The sequence below is a fragment of the Etheostoma spectabile genome, chromosome 6 (assembly GCF_008692095.1).
Source record: "Etheostoma spectabile isolate EspeVRDwgs_2016 chromosome 6, UIUC_Espe_1.0, whole genome shotgun sequence".
Taxonomy (NCBI): Eukaryota; Metazoa; Chordata; class Actinopteri; order Perciformes; family Percidae; genus Etheostoma; species Etheostoma spectabile.
In genome coordinates, this window is record NC_045738.1 from 20,620,332 (window position 1) to 20,637,453 (window position 17,122).

The following is a 17,122-nucleotide window of genomic DNA, read 5'->3' on the forward strand; positions in this document are numbered from 1 at the left end:
AAAACGTATAACGGGTATACTGGTTAAAATGACTGACTACCTAAGCTTCACTCATCATCACAAAAAGCTTAGCACAGAGGCTGAAAAGTACTACGTTTCCAGCAGTCTCGGGGGATGTGTGTTTTAAAGTTCTGTTACAGAAACTACCCATGTTAACACGTTGAAGCGACATCAGAAACATAGGTGGTTCTGTAAAAACATTTTCTATAAATAAGATCAGAAGAGGCCCTCCTGCACAAATGCACATATCGACTTGCTCCCAGGCACCTGGAGATGATGTGTTCCCCTGCATCTATTAAGCTTCATCTTGTGAAGAAATCCGTTATGTGTGTTAAAATGGCACAGCAGCAAAGCCTCTAAACCTCCACATCACCCCCATCACGCTCAGAAGCAGGCTGAACTAACGCACGTTTCCGCATGGGCAGCATGTCTTTGGGTTTTAAAGCTTCCTGTTAACCACCAACCCCACCTACTGCCTATCGCACCTTTGTGTAATTGAATGACACTAGCACCAAGATTAAACCAACATCACACATTTCAAAGGCTGGAAGACGGCGCTGAAAAGACGTTTCTGCCCAGATGGAGCATTGTCGTGTTTTAAAAGCTTCTGTTAAGAAACTTATCTGATCATTGCCTGTTACAAATGACCCCCCCCAGCCCCACTAAGATTTAAAACAGTCCCAAAAAAAACTCAGAAGAGGCTGAAAAAGACGATTTCCAGCATGGAGATGTGTGTTTTAAGCTTCTGTAACCCCCGACAAACTAATGTAAAAACTGTTGACACAATGACAGAAAAAGTCTATATTAAGCCTACACATAGCTCAGAGAGTCAGCTTTTTTGAAAACGGCACGTTTTCCAGATGGAGATGTCGTGTTTTAATAGCTTCTGTGATGTGTGTCCAATCTATTGTATCCTGCTTGAAAATCGACTAGCCCCAAGCTTAAACCTCACATATACAACAAGCTCCGAAGAGGATCCTGAACCAAGCCATCTTCGTTTGCTTTCCTTTAGCTATGGAGATGTTTTGTGTTTTAAAGTTCTTGTTAATGAAACTCTGCCCCCCATGGCATGTTTTTAAATGGCACCCCACCAGACCAAGCTTAAAAAAACTCAACACTAAAAAAGTCAGCAGATCCGGTGAAATCAGTGACGTTTCCAGCATGGGATGTGTGTTTAAAGCTTCTGTGCAAGAACACTACTGTGAGGACTGTGTAAAATGACATACAAAGCTTCTCACCCAAAACACCAAAAGCTCAGCATAGGGCTGAAACGCACAGCTTTCCACGCATGCACGATGTGTGTTTATACGCTTCTGTTCAGCCAACACACTACTTGTAAACCTGTTAGAAATGACAGCCCCCAGCACGTCTTACTTAATCATCAGAACCCGGCTCCAGTGTACTTATTTAGAGGTCTGAAACAGCACCCCTTTTACTTGTCGTTGGCCCAGCTCTCATCTCCCTTTATTTTATTGTGGTGGGTGTTTTTAAAAAGCTTTGTGATTTGAAAGCTACCTCTGTAAAAAGTGTGTGAATGCAATATGATCAGTAATTGTCCATTGTTGTTTTTCCCCAACATCACACACAAAGCCCCTCAGCCGAATGAAGGTGAAGAGCAGTTTTTTTCACCGCCATGGAGAATGTTGTTTGTTTTCCCGCTTTATTTTCCAAGCCTTTCTCTGGTGTACTATTTCCAAGAAACATTTTTTTATTTTCGTATGGACCTGTCCGACTAAATCCCTCATCATCACTTTGATGATTACGAGAACCAATCTTAAAACACTCTTCACAAAATATGTCACTCAATAGACTTGAGGCTGAACAGCACCGGTTTCCCCGCATGTAGTTATGTTGGTGCGTTTAAAAGTATCTGTTATAGAAACTAAATGTTAAAACTGTTGAACTGACACCCTGAAAACAAGGTCTTGTTAAAACATCACAAATAAGGTCGAGTCAAGCCTGCAAAAGCACGTTCCAGCATGGAGATCGTGTGGTTTCAAGCTTCTGTGAAGAAACTCCCCTCCACTTGTATGCCTGTTAAATATGCGACAGTCACAAAGCCCTATAAAACATCACAAAAAAGATCAGAAGGGCTCCGAAAAGCACGTTTCCAGCATGGAGATGTGTAGATGTTTTGAAAGCTTCTGTTCATTAGAATAATACTGTATGCCTGTTAATAACTGATCAGCCCCACACCAGCGTAAAACATCACCAACACACTCGTAAGCGCGCTGAACAGATACGTTTCCAGCTGGGATTGTGGTTGGTGTTTTAAAAGCTTGGTTAAGAAATCCTACTGTTCATGCCTGGTTAAAATGACTTTAAGCCACCAATCTTATTTACCCACCTATTTGAGTACAACCAAAGTGTTATGGCAGAGGCTGAACACTGTGACGTTTCCCCCTCGCACCAATGGCCTATGTGGTGTGTTTTGGGAAGCTTCTGTTAAGAATACCTACTGTCCCCCCCCACCCCCCCTGCCTGTTCAAACAGCCTCCCCCCCCCCCCCCAGCACCAGCTCTTAACACATCACCAAACGGCCCCTTGTCAGAACAGAGGCTGAAAAGCATCAGTTGCCCAGCATGGAGATGTGTGTTTTTAAAGCTTCTTGTCAAAGACAACCTACAGTCACTCGGCCTGTTTAACCTCCGCGATTTGTCTTGTCCGACCTGGCCAATATCTTACTTTTAAACCTCCGACCCATGATAACGCTCAGCCCCCAAATTTTTGCGGCTGACAAAGCACGTTTGACACGCTTTTTAGCTGTGATATGTTGTCTGTTTTCAAGCTTATCTGGTAACGACACTAATTTGTTGTGTATAAACTCCACCTTTTGTCTGCATTACACGAGTCATGCACCCACTATAGTTAAAATTCCAAAAAGCTTCAGAAGAGGGCTGTTACATACAAAGCTAACGATGTTTCGTACAGTCATGGAGATGTTGTTTTGTTTTTAACCAGCGTCCTTTTTTGTTGGTCAGAACGAATGGAAACTAATGTTTACCCTACCTGTTGATAATTGCCGCTTTTTATAACAATTTGTGTTAACACACCCCCCCTCAAAACCGGCTGCCGAAGCCCCCCCCCCGAGCTGAACAAGCACGTTTTATGCATTTTGGAGAGTTGTGTCTTTATAAGATTCTGTTATAATAAATCTATTGTATTGCCCCTGTGTTAAATCCCTTTTGCCTCCAGCCTTCATCCCCCACAGCGTTTTGTCACACCCTACCCCCCCCATCACCCCAAAGCTCATTGAAGACTGGCTGAACAGCTACGTGTTTTCTCAGCCCTGGAGATGTGTGTTTTTTTAGTATTCTGCGTAAGACCTAACATGTCGTATTATCTTGTCTCGAATATATTTGGTACCGAAACCACTCGGATAAAATCCTCAGTACCCACAAAGTCGCAGAAGAGGCTGAAAGTAGCGTTTCCTAGCACCGGCACCGATTGTGTGTTCTTAAAGCTTCGTGCTTAATTGTCCTATTAGTCTACCGTTTACCCCCGTGCACTGAACCCATGACTTTTAGCAGCCCATAGCTTACCCAAACCTCAGCCTAAAAGCTGAAGAAGAGGCGTGCACAAGCACCGTTTCCGCAGGGAGAGTGTGTTTTAAAGCTTTGTTTAAGAAACTATCGTCTGCTTGCTTTTAACCCAAATGCCTTTTGGTACGTTCCCACCACAGCTGTTACAAAAATTTGCACCAAAAGCTCAGAACGATTGTTTGTATATAGCATCGCTTGTTTCCAGGCAGGTTTGCACCGCTGTTCTCTGTGTTTAATAGCTTCTGTCTAAGAAAATATCGTATTATAACGGTTTCACTTCTTCCCTCCCTTCCTAGATTCTCCCCCCCCCACCCCCCTTTCCCGTTTCTCCTACCCCCCTTTTTTTCTTTCCCTTTTTTTCCCCCCCTTCTTTTTCTTTTCCTTTTTTCCCTCTTTTTCCTCTCCCCTCTTTTTTTTCTCACTCCCCCTTCCTTTCCTCTTTCCCCCCTTCTTTTTTTCCTTCCGAATGATCGAAACAAGTGTGTGTTTAAAACCCTCCACAACAAACCCTTAAAGTTCATTGTATTGTAACGAGGCTGATAACGAGTCATTTCGCCATGGCTTGCTTTGTGGTTGGGGTTTGACAGCTTTATGTAAGTTTTAATATCTTACATTATTTGCCTGTTAAATATCCTTGACAGACACAAGCCCCCTTTAATATAACTTTGTCCACAAATCTCAGTAATTTTACGCTGATAAAGCACGTCTTCTCAAGCACCTCATCTCGGCCGCGAGATGATGCTGTTTTTATCAAGATCGCAGTGTTAAGAAAACCCCCTACACCTGCTTAAAATTTTGTGTTTTTCTTGAAATTTTGACGTTTGATTCTCACTCACAAAGGTCCTCTTTTAATCACAACCCACCACCCTGCCCCCACGAAAGTCGTCAGAAAGCGGCTTTGGACTTGATCAAAGCACGTGTTCTTCCTATGCCCTGAGTACTCTGGTGGGGTTGTAACACGCTCGTCGCCTTGACGAAACTACTGAATGCTGTCTTAATATACCCTGAGTTCCGCTATTAAGCTTAAAACATCACATTAAAACACCGCTTCAGAGAGGCGGAACCCAAGCACGGATCCTCAGCACCCCCCACTGGGACTGGTGTGTGTACCTGATAGCTCTGTCTCGTCAAGATTATCCACACTGCATACCTGTGAAATGCGAAAAAAGCCGTTAAAAACCATCACAAAAACCGCGCTCAGCACACAAGGGCCCTGAAAAAGAACACGCTCCTCCTCCCTCCTAGCTTTTGCGATGATGGTGTCTTAAAGCTTCTCACTAAGAATACCTAATGTTAATAACTGTTTAACATGATTAGAACATATCGCGTTTCACATTACTACAATCAGCCATATGAATCAGCTGAAAGCACGCTTCTCAGCACTGGAGCCCTCGTGCTGGTTTTTGACCCCCAGCTTTTTAAGAACACTTTACTGTCTGCCGGTAATTCAATGCCCACCCGCACCCCACAATCGCCCTGAAAACATTCACAAACTACCCTCAGAAGATGGCTGCAAAATTAGATGTCACTTTGTTTCCCAGAATGGAATTCTTTTTTTGTCTGTGCGTTTTTTAAAGTTTTCTGTTTTGTGCAAGCAAACTACTGCTTTTTGTGATGCCTGTTGAACTGACGCCCCAGTTTTGTATATTAACACCCACACATATCATGTGTCCCGGCCCGAGGCTGACACCAGCCCACCGCCTTTCAGCATGGAGTGTGTTGTGTGGTGTTCACCACACTCTGTTTAAGAAATCTCCCTGTAAAACAGGTGTTTGACATTAGTTTTGTTCACGAGAGTGGTTTGGTCCATCATACTGAATACGCAAGGCTTTATTCCTATTTCCCCCACTAAACACCATAGACGCTACGCAAGAAGAAGGCTTGAAAACAGCACGTTTCCAGCAGGAGAGTGTGTTGTAAAGTCTGTGAAGAAAATCTACTGTTTTATGCTCGTTAAAATGAAGCAATTTCCTCAAGGTTTAAAACATCACATACTAGCTACGAAGCTGGTTTGCACCAATGCCCATGTTTCCAGCTCTCCGGAGATGTTTGTGTTTTCATCACCGCTTCCTTGGAACCGATACACTTACTGTTGCCTTTGCTTAAACATGACCCCTTTTAGCACCTAAGCGTTATGGTTTACACTTATATTATAATCACACAAATCAATCGTCTCACATTTGGGCCGAGGCGGAATACGTTTTCCCTTTCACTGTTTCCAGTCAGGGTAGCATTGCCCCGTGCCTCTCTGTCCATTCACCGTGCTTCTTTCCTAAGTTAAAACTACCTGCCATACCGGTGAAATGGCAGAACCCCACCTCAAGTTAAAACCTACCAATACTCAGCTCAGAAGGAGGTTGACCAGCATACGATTTACAGAATGGTATGAGTGTGTTTTAAAGCTTCTTGTGAAGGAACCTAACCTGTCACGGCCCACGCGTATGCCCTACATGCACCCAAGTTTAAAACATCCCAAAAAAGCTCAGAAGATGGCCTGTAACTAAAGCAAGTTCAGCACGGGGATTTTGTTATGTGTTTTACAGCATTTCTGTTAAGAAAAGAAATTGTATTAAAACTGTATACATTTGCAAATTACCACGAAGAAACAAGGTTAACTATAAACATCATCACAAAAAGCCATCAGAACGGGGCTGAAAGACTCGTTTCCAGATTGGGCTTGTGTGTTTTGAAGCTTGTCTGTTAAGAATTCCACACTCCTGCTCTTGCACGAGTTACCAACAATGACTTTTTTTTTATTGATCAGCACCCAGCCTTTACCAAAACCACTCCCACCCAAACCTGCTTCAGAATGATGGGTGACACAGTCCGTCGTTCCTTCACGCATTATGGGTGTGTGTTTTGAAAGTTCTGTAGTAGAATACTACTGTAAAACATGTTTGCAAATGGACGACCCACCCTCAAGCTAAACCACTCACAAAACGCTCACGAAGCATGGCTGTCTGAAAAGCACATTTCCAGCATGGAGATGTGTGTTTTAAAGCTTTGGTTATGTGACAACAACGTATTGCCGAACGACGTCCTTGTTAACCTATGACACAGCACTCAAGATTACCAACTTTTTTTTTCCTCCAAAAAGCTCGAAGACGGTCTGAAAAGTCATCGTTTCCAGCATGGGATGGTGTTTAAAGCTTCTGTTACCGATAGAATAACTAATGCATAACTGTTGAAAATGGCAGAAACAAGGTAAACCACATCACATAAGCTAAGATTTTGAGCTCGCATGCAATTTCCAGCTATGGAGCATGTGTGTTTTAAAGCTTCTGTGATAGAAACTTGCACTGTAGCCTGTCTAAAATGAAACCCTAGCACCCAAGCTTTAAATCCATCTACCCAAAAATGTACAGAATGAGGTCTCGCCACACAAGCTACGTTTCCTCAAAGCTATGAGACGATGTGGTTTTAAAGCTTCTGTTAAGAAAGAAACCTATTGTAACATTGCCTGTTAAACTTGACCAGCACAAGTTCAAACATCACCAAAACTTCAGCAAGATGGTGAAAAGCCACGTTTCCAGAGGAGGGTGTTTTAAAAGCTTGTCTGTTAAGAAAAAACTATTGTATGCCTGTTAAAATGACAGCACCAAGCTTAAACACATCACCAAAGCTACGAAGAGGCTGGAAAATTGCACGTTTCCGCTATGTGAGATGTGTGGTTAAAGCTTCTGTTAAGAAACAAACGAAACTAAGTAGACTGTTTGAATGCATGAAACCACAAGGTTACACATCACAAAAAGCTCAGAAGAGGATGAAAAGCAGTTTCCAGTTTATTTTGTGGAGATGTGTGTTTTTTATCCGTTACTGTGTAAGTTAACACCTACATCTTGGGCCTGCTCTTAATGATGACTCAGCACCAAGTTAACATACCATTGCTCACAAACACCGCTTCAGAGAGGTGCTACCCCACATTAGTCTCAGCTCTGCCAAGCTTCCCCAGGGGATGGGTGTTTGAAAGATTCTATTAAGAAAACGACCTGTTTAAATTTTCGGGGACCATCGTGACGAAATCCAGGTTAACAACATCCACCCATAAGCCTCACGAGATTGGCCGACCTAAAAGCTACGTTTTCCAGCCGAATGGAAGTCAGTTGTGCTAGTTTAAAGTATTAGTTTGCCTTAATTTTTGAATGTGAAACTACTGCAGCCTTGGTCCCTACAATTGACCACCCTCGCACACCCAAGCTAAATCACATCTAAAAAAAGCCTCAGAAGAGGCGGCAAAAGCACGTTTCAGCATGGACTGATGTTTGTCGTGTACACAGTCTTTCCGGGTTACCCCCAGAATATATTTGCATACCTTGGGTGCATTATGGCCAGAATATCAATGGTATTAATACCATCCACAAAAGCTCTTAGATATGACCTGGCCTGAAAAGCACTGTTTCCAAGCCATGTGGATGCTCGGTGTGTTCTACAAGTCTTTTCTTTAACGAAATCTAATGTAAAACATGACTGTTTGAATAATGCACAGACCAACACTAGGAACCCCCCACCCCTGACACCCTTCTCCCCCCCATTATACGCCTCAGAAGACAGCTGAAAAGCACGTTTCCCGCAGGAGACCTCGTCCGCGTTGCGCTTGAAAGCGCTCTGTTAAGAACATACTGTATGCGTAAAATTGGACATGCACCAAGCCGTAAAACATACAAAACACCTCCGGAGAGGGCCCTGACCAATCGCCCACGCTTTGCCTAGCATCCGGCCAGATGTGCTGTTGTAACAGCTTCTGTCACAGTATAACACTACTGTCCCTATCGCCCTGTTATACAAGGACAGCCACCAAAGCTAATACCATCCACACATCAAAGTCTAGGAAGAGGACTGTAATAACGCACCGTTTCAGCAGGAGATTTGTGTTTTAAGCTTCTGTTATTTAAACTAATGTAAACACTGCTTGTTTAACTCTATTATGACTGATACAAGGTTACATCAATCATCACCAAATAGCTTAGACAGAGGCTGAATTTAAGTCCATCGTTGTCTCCAGCATGGACGTGTTGTGTGTTTAATGTTTCACTGTGTGAAGGTTTTATCACACCTCCATCATTGTACTGCCGTGTCTTAACCACTTGGACACGAACCACACCACGGTTGTTTAAAAAACCATCCCACAAATATATTGTTCAGAGATCCCCCGGCCTTAGACTCAATCTTTTTCTGTTGTCAGATGGACCCGCACGGTTGCGTTTAATAGCTTCTAGCGCCGAAAGAATATGTATGCCTGTTTAACACTGACTTTTTTTTTTTTTTAGCATTCCACTTAGCGATCGTAAAACCTCATCACCAAATTTAAGCTTCTGTATACGTTCCACAGAGGCCTGTTGATAACCTAGCCACGGTTCCCTCCAGCAGGAGTATTGTGTGTTTTAAAGCTTCTGTTAAGAACTCACTGCATTACTGTTGACTTTCAATCGGCTAGAAACTCTAAGGTTAAAAATCCAATCATGACACAAACAAGCTCATGAATCGCAGGACTGACCCCAACAGCTAAGTTGTTCAGCATGGAGATGTGTGTTTTAAGCTTACGACACGCTACGCCCAACCTAATGATAAAACCGTTCTGTTGAAACACGACAGAACTAAGGTACGTTATAAAAATTTTCCACAATAAGCTTCAGAAGAAGCTGTAAAGCACGCTTCAGCATGAATGTGGTTTTTGACCACATTTGCTTTGCTTAACGAATTACTATTTATTGGATCGTTGGTGTTGTAGAATCCCCCACTGACATGCACCATAGCTTTTCGACAAACCTTTGGTCACAAAAAGCATCAGAAGAGGTGAAAATGCACGTTTCCCACGCTTTTTTTTGGAGATGTTGTTTTTATTAAGCTTCTGTTACGCAGATAATCTATGTAACAACAGTTGACAGACAGAAGCATATGGTTAAAACCATTCCCCACAAATAACAATAAGCTCGGAAGAGCTGAAACAGCCACGTATTTCTCAGCATGGAGTATGGTTGGGGTTATAATAAGCTTACTGTCCTGAAGATAACCGCCTTGTATTTGACTGGTTTGAACGTAAGCACTCCCCACTGATTGACCAAGCTTACCAAACCTCATTTCAATTAAACTTCAGCAAATTGACCGCGCTGCAAACAGCAGACCATGTTGTACAGCATATGGAGATGCTGTGTGCTTTTAAGCTTTCTGTTAAAGAAACTAATGTAACACCTGTTTGAATAGCCTAGAAAACCACGGGCCCCCTAACAACCTCACAATAGTCTCAGAACGAGCTGAAAAGCACTTTCAGCATGGAGGCTGTAGTGTTTTAAAAGTCTGTTAATGAAAAGTAATGTAAACACTCGATGCTCCTATATGTACAGAAACAAGGCTTAAAACATCAAAAATCCCCCAAGCTCCAGAAGAGTGTTGCTTTGTATCCCAAATTTTTTTTTCAGTTCTTTAGTGTGTGGATGTTGTGGTTTTAACAGTTCGGTTAACCAAACTACCTGCTAGTGTCCCTTTGTGTACCAATGCCAGCACACACCACACCAGCTTTAAATCCACACGCATTTTTTCCAAAATACCTTTAGCGCACGAAGAGGGCTTTGAACACCGACACGACTTTCCAGCTTGGTCGACTGTGTGCTTATTAGTCAGTCTGCTTAACGAAAGAATGTTATGCCTGTCTAAAATGGAACCACCATTACCAAGCTTTAAATCACACTCATCAACACGCGTCTACGAAGAGGCAGGGAATTTAATTGCACATGTTCCAGCATGCGACTGTGTGTTTTAAAGCTTGTAAAGAAACTCTGTAACACTAGTTCCGTGACATGACAGCACAGTAAGCTAAAACATCACAGAAAAAGCTCAGAAGAGGCTGAAAAGCACGTTTCCAGCATGGAGATGTGTGTTTTAAAGCTTCTGTTAAGAAACTAATGTAAAACTGTTGAAATGACAGAAACAAGGTTAAAACATCACAATAAGCTCAGAAGAAGCTGAAAAGCACGTTTCCAGCATGGAGATGTGTGTTTTAAAGCTTCTGTTAAGAAACTACTGTATGCCTGTTAAAATGACATTACCAAGCTTAAAACATCACAAAAAGCTCAGAAGAGGCTGAAAAGCACGTTTCCAGCATGGAGATGTGTGTTTTAAAGCTTCTGTTAAGAAACTACTGTATGCCTGTTAAAATGACAGCACCAAGCTTAAAACATCACAAAAAGCTCAGAAGAGGCTGAAAAGCACGTTTCCAGCATGGAGATGTGTGTTTTAAAGCTTCTGTTAAGAAACTAATGTAAAACTGTTGAAATTACAGAAACAAGGTTAAAACATCTTAAAAAGATCAGAAGAGGCCGAAAAGCACGTTTCCAGCAGGGAGATGTGTGTTTTCAAGCTTCTGTTAAGAAACTACTGTAAACCTTTTGAAATGACAGCAGCAAGCTTAAAACATCACACAAAGCTCAGAAGAGGCTGAAAAGCACGTTTCCAGCATGGAGATGTGTGTTTTAAAGCTTCTGTTAAGAAACTATTGTATACCTGTTGAAATGGCAGAAACAAGGTTAAAACATCACACAAAGCTCAGAAGAGGCTGAAAAGCACGTTTCCAGCATGAAGATGTGTGTTTTAAAGCTTCTGTTAAGAAACTATTGTATGCCTTTTAAAATGACAGCACCAAGCTTAAAACATCACAAAAAGGCCAGAAGAGGCTGAAAAGCACGTTTCCAGCATGGAGATGTGTGTTTTAAAGCTTCTGTTAAGAAACTACTGTATGCCTGTTAAAATGACAGCACCAAGCTTAAAACCTCACAAAAAGCTCAGAAGAGGCTGAAAAGCACGTTTCCAGCATGGAGATGTGTGTTTTAAAGCTTCTGTTAAGAAACTACTGTATGCCTGTTAAAATGACAGTACCAAGCTTAAAACATCACAGAAAGTTCAGAAGAGGCTGAAAAGCACGTTTCCAGCATGGAGATGTGTGTTTTAAAGCTTCTGTGAAGAAACTACTGTATACCTGTTAAAATGACAGCACCAAGCTTAAAACATCACAAAAAGCTCAGAAGAGGCTGAAAAGCACGTTTCCAGCATGGAGATGTGTGTTTTAAAGCTTCTGTTAAGAAACTAATGTAAAACTGTTGAAATGACAGAAACAAGGTTAAAACATCACAAAAAGCTCAGAAGAGGCTGAAAAGCACGTTTCCAGCATGGAGATGTGTGTTTTAAAGCTTCTGTGAAGAAACTACTGTATGCCTGTTAAAATGACAGCAGCAAGCTTAAAACATCACAAAAAGCTCAGAAGAGGCTGAAAAGCACGTTTCCAGCATGGAGATGTGTGTTTTAAAGCTTCTGTTAAGAAACTACTGTATGCCTGTTAAAATGACAGCACAAGCTACTAAACATCACAAAAGCTCAGAAGAGGCTGAAAAGCACGTTCCAGCATGGAGATGTGTGGTTTTAAGTTCTGTTAAGAATACTACTGTGCCTGTTAAATGACACGCAAACAAGCGGTTAAAACATCACAAAAAGCTCAGAAGAGGCTGAAAAGCACGTTTCCAGCATGGAGATGTGTGTTTTAAAGCTTCTGTTAAGAAACTAATGTAAAACTGTTGAAATGACAGAAACAAGGTTAAAACATCACAATAAGCTCAGAAGAGGCTGAAAAGCACGTTTCCAGCATGGAGATGTGTGTTTTAAAGCTTCTGTTAAGAAACTACTGTATGCCTGTTAAAATGACAGCACCAAGCTTAAAACATCAACAAAAACAGCTCAGAAGAGGCTGAAAAGCACGTTTCCAGCATGGAGATGTGTGTTTTAAAGCTTCTGTTAAGAAACTACTGTATGCCTGTTAAAATGACAGCACCAAGCTTAAAACATCACAAAAAGCTCAGAAGAGGCTGAAAAGCACGTTTCCAGCATGGAGATGTGTGTTTTAAAGCTTGTTAGAAACTACTGTAAACGTTGAAATGACAGAAGACAAGCGTAAAACATACAAAAAGCTCAAGAGGCTGAAAAGCACGTTTCCAGCATGGAGAGTGTGTTTTAAAGTTCTGTGAAGAAACTACTGATGCCGTTAAAATGACAGCACCAGCTTAAACATCACAAAAGCTCAGAAGAGGCTGAAAAGCACGTTTCCAGCAGGAGATGTGGTTTAAAGCTTCTGTTAAGAAACTAATGCATACCTGTTGAATGGCAGAAACAGGTTAAAACATCACAAAGCTCAGAAGAGGCTGAAAAGCACGTTTTCAGCATGGAGATGTGTGTTTTAAAGCTTTTTTTAAGAAACTAACTGTAAAACTGTTGAATGACCGAACAACGGTTAAAAACATCACAATAAGCAGAAGAAGCTGAAAAGCACGTTTCCAGCATGGAGATGTGTGTTTTAAGCTTCTGTTTAAGAAACATTGTCTGCTATTAAAATGACAGCACCACTGCAAACATCACAAAAAACAAGAGCTGAAAAGCACGTTTCCAGACTGGAGATGTGTGTTTTAAAGCTTTGTAAGAAACTAGTCAACTGTTGACAATGCCGCAGAAGCTTAAAACATCAGCAAAAGCTCAGAAGAGGCTGAATGCAAGTTTCCAGTATGGAGGTGTGTTTTAACAGCTTCTGTTAGAACAACTAATGTACTAACTGTGAAATGACAGAAACAAGGTTAACAAACGGCACGCAAGAAGGTTTTCAGAAAGTGAGAGAAGTATGCAAAGCAATCGTTGTCCAGGCCAGGAGTATGTGGTTTTCACTGCTTCTGTGCAAGAAAACGACTGTATGCCTCTTGTTAAAGGACCCTTTTTATCAGACACCTAAGCGTTGTAACTCTCTACACACACCAGGGCTTCCCCCCCACAGAAGATGGCTGACAGAGGCGACGTTGTTGCACAGCTGGAGCTGTGTGTTTTTAAAGCATTCTTTACAGAAACATACTGTAGGCCTGTTAACATGGTACTAGCGCAGCCCGCTTAAGAATTGATTTCACCTAATTTGATCCATGACGAGGCTGAAAAGCCGTTTCCAGCTGGGATGTGTGTTTGTCCTATAGATTCTGTTCACCGGCAACTGTATATTCTGTCTGCTGTTTCCAACTGACCAGCAGCCAGCTTAAACACCTCACCAAAACGTCAGAGATAGGTTAGCACACAGCCGTTCCAGTAGCATACATTAGGAAGTGTGTGTTTATACGCTTTTGTGTTAATTTGATCCAATTGTATGCCTGTTAAATGCCACGCCAGCTTCTTTTACATTAGCTTCCACACACCATAAGCCTAACCGCCTACGGTGACAAGCCACAGTTTTTTCAAGCATGGAGATGTTATGTTGTATATAGCTTTGTTTAAAAACTCAGAGTAGATTACTGTTTTTGAAATGACAGCAATACAAGGTTGTTATTAAAACATCCCATCAAACAGCGCAGAGAAGAGGCTGACATAGCACCGTTTCCCAGTCTGGAGAGTGGTTTAAAGTTCTGTTGTTAATTTTTTGATAACCTCAGGCGAACCTGTTTGTTTCAGAGGACAGTGCAGCAAGCTAAAAAATAACAAAAAGCTAGCACCAGAGGCTGAAAAGCCACGTTTCAAGCATGGACATGTGTGTTTTTTAACAGCTTCGCCTTATATGAAACTACTGTACTTGATGCATCTGCAGTCAAATTTTTATTCTGCCACCTTTCCTCCCCAGCTCAACCAGTTGACTTAAAAACATAGAAAAGAAAGCTCAGAGATGGTGAAATGAGCCCAGTTTACCGCATGGCCCGATTGTGATGTTTACATACGTTATCTGGGACGAATACGTATTGTACTGCCCCTCTATTGTGTATTATTAAGTCCCGGGACAGCACGAAGCTTTAATATCCCTCACCCAAAGCTCAGCAGATGGCTGAAAAGATTATGTTTTCCTAGCATGGAGTAGTTAGTGCTAGTTTGTTACAGCTTCTGTAATTGCCAGACACTCACTGTATGTCTGCTTGTAGCCCCACTACTGTGACCCCCCCTTATCGCCAACAAGCGTTAAACACTAATCACAAAAAGCTCCAGAATGAGGCTGAACCAAGAGACCGTTTGACAGCATGGGAGATGTGTGTTTAAATTTTGCTTCTGTTAACCTTTAGGATTTTAACACTACACGTTCTATTGGCCTGGTAATAATGACCCGTAATTGCCACACATTTTTGCTTTTTGTAAACAATCACAAAAAGCCAGAAGAGAGCTGATATATAGCACGCTTTTTTCCAGCTTCTATGTGGAGTGTGTTGTTTTATCCTTGTTAAGAAACTATTGTAGGCCTCTTAATATGACCACATCCAAGCCTCTAAAACATCCCCAAAAGTCAGCCGAAGTGACAATAAGCACTGTCTCCAGCCGGAGATGTGTGTTTACAGCTTCTGTAAGAAAGCTAATGTAAAACTGTGGAAATGACAGAAACAACAAAGGTAAAACCTCACCAATACGCTCAGATAGGGCTGACAGCGTTTCAAGAGGATGATGTGTGTTCTTAGAAGCTTCGGTAAGAAAACTAACCTCGTCAAACTGTGGCAAATCATCTTCCCCAGATGTCCCCTGAAACAACGGTTTTAAACTCTCCCCAATCTAGCGCAGAAGGAGGCTGAACAAAGCCCCATCGTTCGTTTCCGAGCATGGACCGATCGTGTGTTTAGCACGCTTCGGTTCATTTATAGAAATATGTTCTGCTTCTGTTACTTTCTTACAATGATCAGCACCACCGCTTAAATTAGTATCGATCAATAACGTCAGACACGAGGTGTACAGTATCCCGTTTAGCCGCATGGTGAGATTGTGTGTTTTTAACGCTTCTGGTCAACGAAAACTATTGTATACCTGTTTGTATCAAATGCAGAAACAATGGTTTTAAATCTCACACAACCGGCCTCAGAAGAGGCGGAAAAGTTCATTTCGCCTCTCTTTCCCGCTGTGATGAGTGCTGTTTCAAGCTTCTGTTGTAATAAACTAGTGCTTTTACCCTCACCTTCGGTTGGACCCGTGGCTTTCATCGAACAAGGTGCAAACACCGCACACAATTAGATCGGAACTGAGGCCTGAACGCACGTGGTTGTCCAGCAGTGTGAGATGTGGGTTGTTCTTCTAACAGCTGTCGTGGTAGAGAACATACGCGACTATGTCCTGTTAAATGACAGAACCACAGCTTATAAAACATCACAAATAAGGCAGAACAGACGGTCTGAATACAGAGCACGTTCCTCCATCCAGCATGGCGGTGGCGGGGTTGTTAACAGCTTCTGTAAGAAACCCTAATGGAAACTGTTGCACATGACAGCCAGAAACGCTTAAAACATTACAAAAAGCTCAGAAGATGGCTGAACAAGCACGATTCAAGCATTGGAGATGTGTGTTTAACGCCTTCGTTAAAGACAACTAATGTTACAATGTTGAATGACGCCACACGGTCCCTCCCCCCTAAAACATGACAAAATGCTCTTCGAAGACCGGCTGGAAAGGCACGTTCCAGCATGTGGGAGTGTGTTTTAAAGCTTTGTTAAGAAAACAATGTAAACTGTTGAACTGACAGAAACAACGGTTACAACAATCACAATCAGCTCAGAATGAGGATGAAAAGCACGTTCCACGGCATGGAGATGGTGTTTTAAAGTTTGTGAAGAAACTATGAGTGTCCTGTTAAAATGACAAGCAGCAAGCTTAAAACAGTCACACAAAAGCTCAGAATGATGGCGAACAGAACCGTTTCCCAGCAATGGAGATGTGGTTTTAAGCTTCTGTGAAGAACTCATGTCGGGGTCAAATGCCAGCAGCAAGTGTTAAAACACTCACCAAAAAGATCAGAAGAGGATGAAAGCCCAGATTCCAGCATGCCGATGTCCTTTTGTGCTTTAAAGTGTCTGTTCAAGAAAACTACATGCATACAACCAATGGCATGCAAATGACCTCAGACAACAGGTTTAACCATCACATAAGCTCAGAAGACGAGATTTGAACACGGCCAGAGAGGTGTTGCTCAGCTTAAATGGGACCATCGGCTACTTGTTTGTGCATTTGTTTAATTAGATTCTGTTGAAGAAGCCCACATATTGTCTTATGCGTTTTTTCGTTTAACCATTGAACCCCCCCACCGCAGCAAGCTTAAAACATCCCAAAACTTCATCCCTCTTTCCCAGAGGCTGAAAGAACGTTTCCAGCATGGAGATGTGTGTGTTTTTAACAAGCTAATTGTTAAGACACTCTGTAGCCCTGTTAAAAATGACCATGCACCAAGCTTAAAACCATCACATAAGCTAAGAAGAGGCTGAAAAGCACGTTTCCAGCATGGAGGAGGTGTGTTTTAAAGCTTCTGTGAAGAAACTACTGTATGCCTGTTAAAATGACAGCAGCAAGTTATAGTGGAGTCCTGTAGCCCTGGAGGTCAAAAGCCAGCCTCACAGCAACTCACTGGGCCTTGGGAGTGAGTATGAGGGTGCTGGACCATGTTAACCCACCCTCACTACACATAACTGGGACTTAGAGTGTAGAATTCTAGCCCTGGAGGCCGTTGCCCAGCAACAGAGCCACTCACTGGGCCTTGGGAGGGAGCAAGAGGCTGCTGGAGCTTGTTAACCCAGCCTCAGTGCATGTAACTGGGACTTACAGTGGAGGCCTGTAGC